Here is a 12588-nt window from a genome sequence, read left to right on the forward strand (position 1 = left end):
GTTTCGCTAATATAGGAGAGCCTAGTCCTGCCTATGGTCCTATTGTTTTACGTTTCAAATTACTTGAAAACATTGTTATTGTTATGTTATATCTTACATTAGGTTTGGCTCATACAAATTATTGTAGGTATTAAAAAAAAATTATAACTATTTAAGTAAACCACCTCGTCAATGAAAGTTAATTTTCACACCGCATTCATATACTTTAAAATATTTCTATTATAAATTTAATTTAATAGTTGGTGAGTCGGTAGCGTCGCGGACTTCGGGCCCAAGGCAGTAGTGTCGTGGGTTCGGATCCTGGTCACTGCCACTAACTTTTATCAGTACAGTTCACCTTTGTACTGTACCGGCTCACCCATTGCTTTGCTGAATACGTTCCACGCACAGATCTGTAGTCTATGTGGACGGGCAAATGCAAGGTTAAAAGAGGCCGCCAACCTATTTAGAAAAAATACAAAAATAATAATACCGTAAGATCAAGGAAATGTTACCTCCCATGAAAAAAGGAGCCAATGACGCTAAAATTTAAGAAACCTTATCTTTCGTAACGTAAAACGTTTGAGTTATTTAGAAGACAATGGCAAGGAACAGGTGGCAGATTCAGGTTTATTGGCTAACCCCTCCCAGCAATTCTTTATCGTTTTTCCTGTCGAACTTGCAGCTTTATTAACTTAGGGCTTCTTTTATTTCACGGGATGCAATATATATTTTAATTAACACTTTAATTCGTTATTTATAAAGTAAAATCAAGAGAAAAGGCATAATGGTAAAAGGTTCATTGTCATTAATGGTACAGAAAAAATAATAACTAAGATTTCGTTCAAAATATTTAAACGTCGTTGTCATTACCTTTTGTGTATTTAATAAAAATAATTAAAATGAAGTTTTTGAAATAGTGAATAACTATCTACAACAGAGCAATCAACTATTATTTCGACTATTTTACCTCATTTAATAGGGATTTACAACTCGAAGCAAGAGATCAAACTTGCCAATTTGATGTCTATTAGGTTACAAGGTATGCACTAAGTTAGTTTGAAGTTGAGCTGCATATTTTAAAGTATGTACAATAATTAGTAGTAGTAAACTTACGGTCTCAATATCATGATAAGGTACTTAGAATTAAAAAGTTTGAGTATAATTTAGTTCCAAAATACGTGTTAACAATTTATTTATTCAGTACAACAGAATCCTCTTTTAAGATAATTTTAGATTAATTGTAACTAACAATTAACTAACAAACAAATTATTTCCTTTTCAATCTTTCTTTTTATTTAATCTTGTTAAGTTTAGTAGTACTGAACCAACATCAAGATACTACAGTTGTTTTTCCACAGGCCACATTAGACAGTGTAGACTTGTTATTTTGTAAATTCTTGAAATCGTAAAAATAATTGATATCATGAAAATTATGTATTTCAAATTGTCAAGGGATAATTTAAAAGCAAATAAAATGTAAAGCATTGATTATCAAAGAGTTTATCAAACACCTATTCCTATTTTAAGCTAAGCTTTTGTGTCAAAAACATTTTTTTAGCTATTTTGTAAGCATAAATTAATAAAACATATACAATCATTAGTTTATGTAATCTTTAAACAATTAAACGTCTTAAAAACTACATGAAAAATACAATCAATTTTCAAAACCTTTGTTATATATTAATTAATTTCATTTATCAGAAGAAATAGTCTCCTAACCATATTAAGTTCACTCATTAGGGTTAAATATTCTCTGATTATGTAAGACCAACTTGTTACTCTAGAGGGAGAATAACTTGTGACACAGTGAGGAACACTAATCATAATCACTCCCTTGACTGTATTTCGCTATTTTATTCATATATACGACAAAGTTGGGTAACATAAATGAAACTGTAATTATGGCCCTGAATTTTATAATTTATTTTACTTTCTTTAGATTTTATACGCACTTTTTACGCAATAACCAAATATGGCATTTCATAATATAATAATAGACCTATGTATGACGTAAAATACTTTGTAGATATTTTCTAAGTAGTAGAAAAAAATATCGACTAGAGTAATTTTCATATTTATGGTTTTCATGAAAAGAAATATTACAATAACAAATGAATTGTTATAACAGTTCAATATTAGATTTAAACTTGGGCATTATTGGATGAAAACTAAAAAAAAACTATACTAAATTGAAATATTACTTTGATTGAATAAAATATCTTCAAATTCTTCAACATTTTAGTCACGTGCGCTTCTCGTAAAGACTTGTCATCAACTGTAGATCCACATTACAAAGAACCAGGATCAAGATGACGCAGACATGCTTTGACTACAAATTACTTTTATAAAACTGCAGCTGTGGTATTTTGTTTTCATTCCTTAAGAGTCATTCGAGCGTAAACGTTCTAACTTATAAAACAATTAAAAAAACTTCAAAGGAAATTAATTTGTAATAGAACTCTGCACTAGATATTTTAATTACAATAACTTTGGTACTTGAACAAATATTTAGAGATGGTAGACACTTCAGCAGCTGTTTGAAATTGACAAAATTAACATTGCTCTTATGTTGGGCAAACCCAAGTTGGCCGTTAGCTTCCATGGTCTTCCTTCAAAAACAATTCAAAACTACAAAGAAAATTTCTAATCCCACAGTGTCCTAGATATTTAAATTATAACCACATTGGTGTTTGAAAAAATGTTTTTAGATGGTAACTAACTAATTATCAGCTGTTTACAATTATTAACCAAGATGGCCACTTGCCTCCAAGGTCTCTAAAGATTTTGTTAACACAGAGTTCCCCATTAGTAAGTACAAATAATTTGGGAACATGTTCAATGGGTACGAAAAAGAAAATTAAGAATAATATTTGTCCTTAAATGCCTTGTTGATAAGGTGTCTGTCATTTGTTATTTTCAATTTCAAATTATATTCCTAAAAGCTGTGCAATATAACTTTATTTGGTATACTGTTGAAGAAGCAATACTCTATTATCAACAAAACAGTCATAAAATGTAGTTGGTTTATAAGATAAATCATTGGAAAGGACTGATTTTATAAGATACATCAATAAGATCTTTCTTTAGAATTTTTTGGAGGACCCTTACACGATGACCTTGTTTCACCTGTACACCTACTACATTTGCAGCCTTTTATCATTCGATTTCTTCACTTTATGTAATTTTACATTAAATCTTTAATGTTCAATAAAAAAGTTTAATCTTTTTTCTTAAATCAGACCCACCCACGACTGTAATTTTATAAAACGGCTAAAATCTGTTTTAATCTTGTTCTAAAAACTATATTCCCACATAGTTTTTTGGTCAAGGATGTATTTGTTAACTCTGTTTAGTGTTTGGCAAAATAATCAAGTAAATTTTCAAGGTAAAAACTTATTTTTTTTATGGAAAATAAATAAACATTTGTATAAGGTATGCTTTAGTGTGTATAGTTAACAACTGTAATTCTGGGTTTGTATGTGTATGAAGAAAACCCAACCATCTTTTATTCTCAGTGTCCGTTTAATCATAAAGTTCGTTTTTAGACGCAAAGAGAACAAAACAGCCCAATCCAGCCTCAACATAGGAGTTTGTGCTTCAGTTTCATTGTGATGAGTCTATCTTTCTATACATGGATAAGATATGCTTTAATGAAGCTCAAAATTTAAAACTAAAAGCATTAGTCTATTTGAAACGTGAATTCTATATTTAAATACAAGCTAGATGGATTTTATTATGTTTTGATACTGAGTGATTAAGGAACTTACATTGGCTGATCAGTTTTTTTTACATTTGTAATTTTTTTTTAAATAGATTTATATACAGTACTTTCGTTTTTCACTTAAATGTGAACATAAAAGCTTAATAAAACCATTTAATGACATTTGGTACTTACGTATTATACCAGCCACACCTAATAATTATAACCAAACCTAACGAGTTGTTCGGTTAAGTTAGGTTAGGAAGATTTTGTTATTTAAACTAATTAAAATCTTTTTTTGGATGTCGATTTATCGGTGTGGTCGTTATAATTCTGTAAGTACCACATTGTTTGCCCGTTTTCTGTATGATATTAAACTACAGTAAAAATGGCAAATAAATCGTTACTCTGTCACCATTTATTTAAAAATTGCGAAAATCCGATTATAAAATAAAATAAAAGATTGCTATAAACTCCTGCAGTGAAATGCATCAATGTCATTTGGAAGTCGATTAATCGGTGTGTTTATTATAATATGTAAGTACCTGACATTTTTGTGCCTAATGACATGTAGTTGATTTTATTACTGAGATCGTATTGATAACAGTAATAATTAGAGTAACTATTTGCTTCATATTTTTTTTACGGATTGACATTGTGAGATTATTAAGCTGTGGGCCTATATTTAAATGCCAATATTTATTTTTAGATATGTTTTCTTTGGTCGGTTTATCCACATTACATTTAGATATCAAGTTTTGATAATTTCAGATTATTTTAATTGATATTTTTATCCAAAGCCAATTTAAAATTATTGTGAAGACTTGGAACGTGGATGAGTGAGAGAACAATTTACATTACAAAGAAATCTGGAAAACAATTTGTGTAAAGCCGCACGTCAAGCCAACGCTAAGTGAAAAATTCGTTCTAGCTTTTAACTTTCGTGGAAAACATTTCTCACAAAATATGATTGGAAAGCTGAAACCAGAAGTAATGTTGTTAAAAACATGTAAATTCCGTCAGTTTAAAATATAATAATTGCTTCTTTTTAACGTGGGTTAGAAATTGTTACGCCAATGTTGTATGATGGAATTTAAAGAAGAGACCTAATTTGATACTATTTTGCTGTCGGGGATTAGTAAAAAATATAATTTAAATGAAAAATAAATTGTATATTAACTATGGTTTACTTATACGTCTTTAAATTTTTTTAATAAACCTTCTGATTATACTCTTCCAGTTTTTCGAGTACTTTTGGCACATCTGAAAAAAATATACCCAAAAACTTGTTCGTTGTATTTTTTCATACCAGATTGTAGGCTATGGATACATCTAAAATTCATCTTAAGTTTAGTACCCTGAATAGTATCAAGGATCATTTAAATTCTTAATTCCTTAGAGATATATATTGTATGCGTGTGTTTTCAACAACCTTAGTACATAAAGAGCACATACAAGGGTACATAAAGGTCAGGCCATGTTTGCTTTTGATAGTTAAATTATTATAAGAAGTCCATTATTTTTCGTAGACCTTAATTTCATTGACAATATCCCATAAACAAAATTTATATGGCAACAGCCATCACAAAGAGATCCAAAAACTATTATTAAAAATTGGTGTAAATACCTGCTTCTTGTAATCCAAATTTTTGCTGTTATGACGCAACTAGTTTCGACTTATCACGAAGTCATCTTCGGGCGTCCAGGGGATTATTATTATTAAAAGGCCAAAATACAAGGATAGCCTCATTTCCCCTAGACTTGGCTTGGCTCTGGCTTGAAATCGTTTATTACATTACTTCAGACTAGACCTAGAGGGTACAGGTTTGTCACTTCAATCAAAATCCATTGGGGATTTGGCAGGACTTGAACCTAGGACCTCAGGGTCAGAAGTCCCATGCTTTACCACTAGACCAGCTCGCTCTTCAATATGCTAAATACTAACGAGATCGTTACCAACCCAAGTGTACAACAACTATTTTAACATAATGTATCATTTAAATGAATCAATATCAAAGCACTTTACGTAAAATGAAAATTAACATATTCTCTAGCTCACTCAGTGTAGTGGTACAGCAGTTGGATGGATGTTTCCCTGTAAGACTAATGTCCTCAGTTACAACCAGGTGAAGATCAGTCTTCGTTTCAGAGACTTAAATGTATTGGCCAGTTAACACACGTAATGCTCAGACACTGGCTATTTAAAACACTGAGTAATATTTTTAATTGCGTCACTATGAAGAGTTATTTTAAGAAATTAGAAAAGTAATTCATTGAAGAAAAAAAGGTAAGTCAGTCGTAGCTGGGTGTTTATGTGGAAGAAACATTCTACGTATCAAAAAGATTTAAGAAAATAAATTGTGATTTTAGCTGATTATCATTCGATCATTTTGAATGTTGTGTTATTTTAAAGAAGACTTAAAAAAATAAATAAAAGTACACTTTAGGCCTACATCTTTCCTAATTTAACTTATACAATTTAAATTAGCCCCCTTGTTGAAACAAAGAAAATACATTTAAGTTAATAATTGTTACTCAAATAGCTTACGTTTCTTTAAAACTTTACATCCAGCTTAATAAATATATCTTTAATAGATTTTAAGATATGGATTTAAAAATAAAAACCAAAATGGTAATGATACCTCAAAGAGACGTTTAAAAAGGCTGTACTTGATTTTAGTTTAGTTTGGCCTATAAAACGTTACCCTAAATATTCAGTACAAACTTGCAGGAAACCCTATAATTGCCTAGTATCATATTTATTCGTGAGTCTTTAAAAAAACACTAAATGTTTATTATCAGATAGAGATTGTCAATATTCTATACCATACTTTTGTAAAATAACTACATTTATTTGAAAGTCATTAAAAATATAATGAGGTTCATAATGTCAAATAATTATCTACCATGTTAGTAATTTAAACCGAAGGTACACCTGTTACTTTAAAGCTATTAAAATTCGTTTGCTAGGTTCACAAATCAATGAATTTCCACCAACATTCAAAATCATATTAAATACTGAGTTAAGTTCTTGTCAAACGTTTAACGTATTTAGAATATTTTAGTTTGTTATAAAATCTTTAGAGAAATATTTCAAAATTATATGATAAAAGTATCACGAAATTATGAATTTGTTATATTTGTTTCAAGTTCTCCGTGTTACCGCAGAACTTGGTGTAGCAAGGCCCTAAAGCATTATATTGGCCAACATCAGGACTCTTTATTGATATATTTATAGCCATGTACCTCCAATGGACATACACAGCCTGCAGTAAATAAAACATAAAGAGTCGCCCTCAATGTTAGCAGTTTGCTCGTTTGTTACCAGCAGGTGGAGAACTCAATAGGGCATACATTGCATACATGCATACATTTTAGTTGTTGCGAATCTATTCAACTTATTCAAAACACATTATTTTAGTGGCCACTATAGTACAGGAAACTGCATTAACGTGTGTTTCTATAAGAGTTGGTGGCATTAAAAACTATTAAGGTAAAGTATATTCTTCATAGGCCTTGTATCTCAGCATTGAACGACACTTCTCTGGCTTTCCAATTATTATTTTATTCTTTTAAACGTAATAGGCTACAATTTAAGTTAGTGTGCAAGTAGTTAATAACCCTGATGTTTAAGAATTGATTTTATCGACAACATTTTTTTTTAAACGGAATTAAAAGGTTGAAAATTTTCGGAACCATCGGTTAGTATAGTTGTACAAAAGAGTACTTTTAATGCCACCTTAGATGGAAAGTAAAAAATCTAGAGAACTGAAAACTTTATGGTCACTCATTTATAATGTATATCATTCTTCTATAGCCTTAGGAGTTGAAAATACCACCAAAAGAATGATCCACCACAGAAAGCCATTCGTGAATAGGATCTACTATACAAATTTCACAATTTAATTTTTAAAAACAGATCAAATCTTACAAAATTTAGTCATAAAATCTACTATTACTAGTGATATATATCTGTCAGCTGACATAACACAGAGGATAACAAAGTAATAGGTCAGCTTTTAGTGTAGCTATTAGCTTATCCTACCTCTTAGCTTATCCGACCTATTAGCTAATACGTTACGGCTCATAGACACGCATAGCCACGTGTGAGCGACTTTATTTTCTCTTATAATCTAAAACATTTTGACCAAAGGATTGGTAAAATCTATAATTTCAAATCACAAAATAATATACATGGGTACACGAATCTTAAAATGTTACATGAATCACAAATAGCAATATGAAACTAATGATAAAAGATCTAATTTTACAATCGTTATTGCGATGATATGTAGCCTAAGTATGATATAAACTATACAATTTTTAATTGTTTATCGGACTAAACATTATGAAACATTATCCAGTATTATTATTAGTTTTTTAATCCTTATTACAATGATTCATGTCAGTTCTCTAAACTGGATTACAGCGTATCCCTCAAATATATTTCGATGTATTGAAGATTTTATCGCAACTAATAAACTATATATCCTCATAGTTCTCAACCTCATACTGCTTGAATATATAATACAGCCCATTATTGATATATTTCACTAAGGACTAAAATCATCATTATTTTGAACTTTTTCAATTCAAAATTATATTTTTGATGAGTATCTTTCTAATATTATTTTAAAATAAAAAGATATCGTGCAAAATTTCGAATTTTTTTTTTTTTTTTATAAAAACTAATTCCATTCAAATCGAAATGAACACCACACATACATTACACGAATGCATCATTAAAAAGTGGTTTCTAAAATAATTGGCCTGTACATGTCCATTGTTTAAATAACTCTTTGTACCATCAGTAATGGGAGAGTGATCATCCAGTTCACTCAATCAAACATTGGTCTGCAGTGATTATAGAAATGGATGGACGTAACATGACGACCAAACATTGCCACCATTGTCGTTGATACTCATGTTACTATGGACCAGATAATGCTGTCATTGGTGGTGAAATGGGATTTCTCACTAAAAGCACTCTGGTCCATAGTGATGATATTAATCAAAGTGTGAAGTAATAAGTATAGAAGTCCTGCAACTATAACGTTTTGAAATATATGGTGAGAATAAAATTGTTTTCAGCAATACGTACACACGTAACATGTTATTTCAAGAACTGATTCTGGAGACATAATATACATATTGGTATAGGGTCTGTGTTAATACTACACTCTATTTCTGGGACATAGATCTAGAACATTCGGGCACTGATGTCAACCGTTTTGGTCCCTCAAAACCTTCAACTATTGAAACGTATTAAAAACTGTTGATCTGTGAGCAGTTGATAGTGAATGCCGCTTTTATGTAATTAACAAGTTGGAACGATTTTCTATGATGGTTCTGGAAACAATGTTTGCTGGTAAATTAAGTCATTGCTACAAAACACAAAATCTCATCAGAAATCAAGTGGATACATCATAGCCAGAATACGCCCTCGGATTTAAGATAAATGAAAAAAGGTAATTTACTAAAATCTATATTTTAATTATCTTAAAATGGTTATTTTTATGATATACAGGGTGTCCAGCTTCGACTTAATAATCGTGAACAGGTGTTTTAGTGGAAAGGATTAATACAATTTCAGATTTTTATATGCGGTTATTCACTGGTGCAATGTTAAGCCTTAAATTTTATTTTCCACACTCTGTTTGAACATAACATATTAGGCTTTATCGTTAGGAAGTACAGGAGAATTCGTTCAACAATTTTAAACTATTCCCAATGCTGTATCTAAATATCCTATTTTCATATGTAGGATACAAGTGGAAACTCAAACTTTTGAAAACTATTATTATCTCACAGCATCGTTCAACCAAGTGGCTAGTGGTTTTCGCTGTGGTTAGATAGCCACTATAGATAGTGTCCTAGTGGTTAGATAGCTCCTTAAAATTATCGTAGTAAATAGGCCTAGTAAATTATAAAAGCTACGCAAAATATATGTAGTAAGCCTCTTAGTTCTTAAAAATAATTCTAACGGTATGTTGTTATTCACATGTGACGTTTTTGGTATTAATATAATAAGTGTAATTTTATTATACTGAGCAACTATTTTTTTTTATGTAAACAAATATAGTATAATTAATTATAAATACCCTATGAACACATTATACATCTGTAAAAAAGTAAGCAGAAGGGTACCAACATGCTAATATGATTATATGTTATTAGATGGAGATTAAGTAGTACGTATGTATAAAGTGTAGTACTGAAATATCTCATGATTTGATTTCTTCAAATTATACTGTAAATAAGCTTTTATAATTATCACATCTTAAATAACCACTAATCACAACACGATTGTATTTATAATTAAGACCCTCCAGAAATATGCATTATTTAGATGAACTAGTAAACAAAAGCAGATAACAATATTAAGGGAACTCATTCAGGACAAATACTTCCCAAGGATTTAAGGACTAACTTGATTCTCAAGAGGGAGAATAATTATGACAAAGTGAGAAATACCAGTCATTATCACTCCCTTGACTATTTAACACTAGATTATTAACATAATGATGGTAAAGTTATATAGCTTGGCTTAAACTAGGATACTAGAGTGTATTCCTAATTTTTACATTAATATGTCCAGTAGCATTGGCGAGTGCCTTAAAAACATCTACGAGTGTCGTTAACACTATTTACATGAAATGAAATGAAATGAAATGAAATTAAATGGTTTATTTGCAATTGATCATATACATGAGATAGGCATTGTCATAGTTACATTAAATTAAAACAGGTTGTCATAAAAATCTACCTACAGCTAGAAACTAATTTCTACACATGTATTTAAAAATTCATAAATATTATAAAATGGATTGTCTAAGAGCCAAGCAGTTACCTTATTTTTGAAGATTTTTGGTGTGGTGGTCCTTGCCGATTCATGTAATTTGTTGAAAAATTTGATACAATTTGCCTTGTGTGATTTGCCGAATTTTGCCAATCTGTGCTGTGGAATATTGAGTTTTGTCCTGTTTCGGGTTTCGTGTAGGTGTATATCTTGCCTGGTGAGGAAAAGGTGAAGATTAGTTTTAGTGTAAATTAGAATATGTAGAATGTATAAGTTAGTTACTGTTAAAATTTTCATTTGTCTGAATAAAGGTCGACAGTGGTTCAATCTATTAGCTCTGCACATGATTCTAAGAACTTTTTTCTGAATCAGAAGCACATCTGATACGGCCGTTGCATGTCCCCAGAGAACCAGTCCATAAGATAAATGAGATTGAAATAAACCAAAGTAAGTCATTCTGAGGTATTCATCTGACACAGAATCCCTCAGCTTCCAAAAAAGATAGCTGACCCGTGAAATCTTTTTTCAAAGGTTGTTTATGTGAGCATGCCAAGACAGCTTGGAATCAATATGAATAAGTTTACCTAATAGCTTTACTGTTTGTAGGTCCAGATTTAAGGAGGTGCTAAGAATAATGTTTTGGGTTTTACTTTGGTTACAGAGAAGTTTATTTGTGAAGAACCAGTTTAGAGCATCTCCCTGGGCTTCACTGATTTCACTGAAGAGTTCTATTTTGTCTGAATTTTTGGCAAAAATTGATGTGTCATCAGCATATATTACTGACCTAGATTTAAGATTCTTTGGAAGATCATTAATTGCAATTATAAAAAAGAAAGGTCCAAGAACAGATCCTTGGGGCACGCCCAATTTGATGTCCACAACATTGGAGTTAGTACCCTGAACACAGACATATTGTTTCCTACCTGTCAAGTAAGACCGAACTACTTTAAGTGATTTCTCCTCAACTCCATAAAATTTTAGTTTGTCTAGTAAGGTATTGAAAGGTACACAATCGAATGCTTTGCTCAGATCTAGCAATGACACAGCAACTGATTCTTTGTTCTCGGATGCATCCAAAGAATAATCAACAATCTCCATGACATCCGATGTAGTTGATCTTCCTCTGCGGAAGCCATGCTGAGAGTCACGAGTTGCGTACACTACTTTACCTACGAAAGTGTTTTAATTACTAAAAATCACTACTCAAAACTTCTAAGAGAGGTTATGTTTTCGTTCATAACCTCTCATTACCACAGACAGCGATACAACGAAACATTGTACCAAACACTAATTACACCACTCAACAAATAAATTGGCCTGAACAGCTGATTAATTGAAGTTCGAATCATTACAATTTTTTACTTCTTCTCTCCGAATCATTGAACCTCGTTGGTCCGTTACCCGTGTTGTTATGCAAAAAAACAACGCTTTTAAGTACCGGTAAGTAGAAAATAGTTCTCAAGTGAATCTATTCAATTATAAGAACTGGACTGAAACGGCTAGTTTAAAAAACGGCCTTGTTAAACTACTATAACACAACTATTCAAGTTTCAACTGTGTACTAACTCTACACCTCTACACTGCACGATCAAAATTGAATGTCAACCACATTTATAACGTGCTACGCGTATTACCATGGATGTATGTTTGTGTGCTGGGCTTGTTATTGTTCTGTAAATGCTTGCTTTACCCATCGTCAGCAATTCACTATCAACAGTTGTGTGTGCAATCCATTTCAGGTGTGATCATACGATGCATTTTCATGTCCATCACTAAAACGGTACCTATAGTCCACATACATCCTTTATTCTACTGAGGAAAAAATGGAATGGCGTGGGAATGTTAAAAGACAAAATATCTTATAGTTTATATTAGTTTCAGAATCCATAAAGTGTATTAAACGTTATGTCAGCAGAGGGAAAAACACCATTCGTTCGGTTTTATATTTTTGTATATTTTTCTGTAAAGATTAATATTCGATCAGGTCAAAATCTTTCTTCGCTTCAGAGACTAAATATCAACCAGTATAACAAAAAGAATGCACGGGCTGTTGTTTAGGACACTATTTAGAATGTTGATTTTGGGACTTTGAAACTTAAATGTTGGA

The 12588-nt window shown here is 31.0% G+C and overlaps 1 protein-coding gene across 1 annotated transcript in view; it reads right to left on the minus strand.

The window, feature by feature from the left end:
* LOC129002137 (BAI1-associated protein 3-like) overlaps positions 1–12588 on the minus strand; it is a 268228-nt gene that overhangs the window by 204058 nt on the left and 51582 nt on the right. The window lies entirely within an intron of this gene.

This window comes from Macrosteles quadrilineatus, unplaced genomic scaffold, assembly GCF_028750875.1.
Source record: "Macrosteles quadrilineatus isolate MER2022 unplaced genomic scaffold, UCM_ALF_1.0 Scaffold_9__3_contigs__length_116548681, whole genome shotgun sequence".
Classification (NCBI taxonomy): Eukaryota; Metazoa; Arthropoda; class Insecta; order Hemiptera; family Cicadellidae; genus Macrosteles; species Macrosteles quadrilineatus.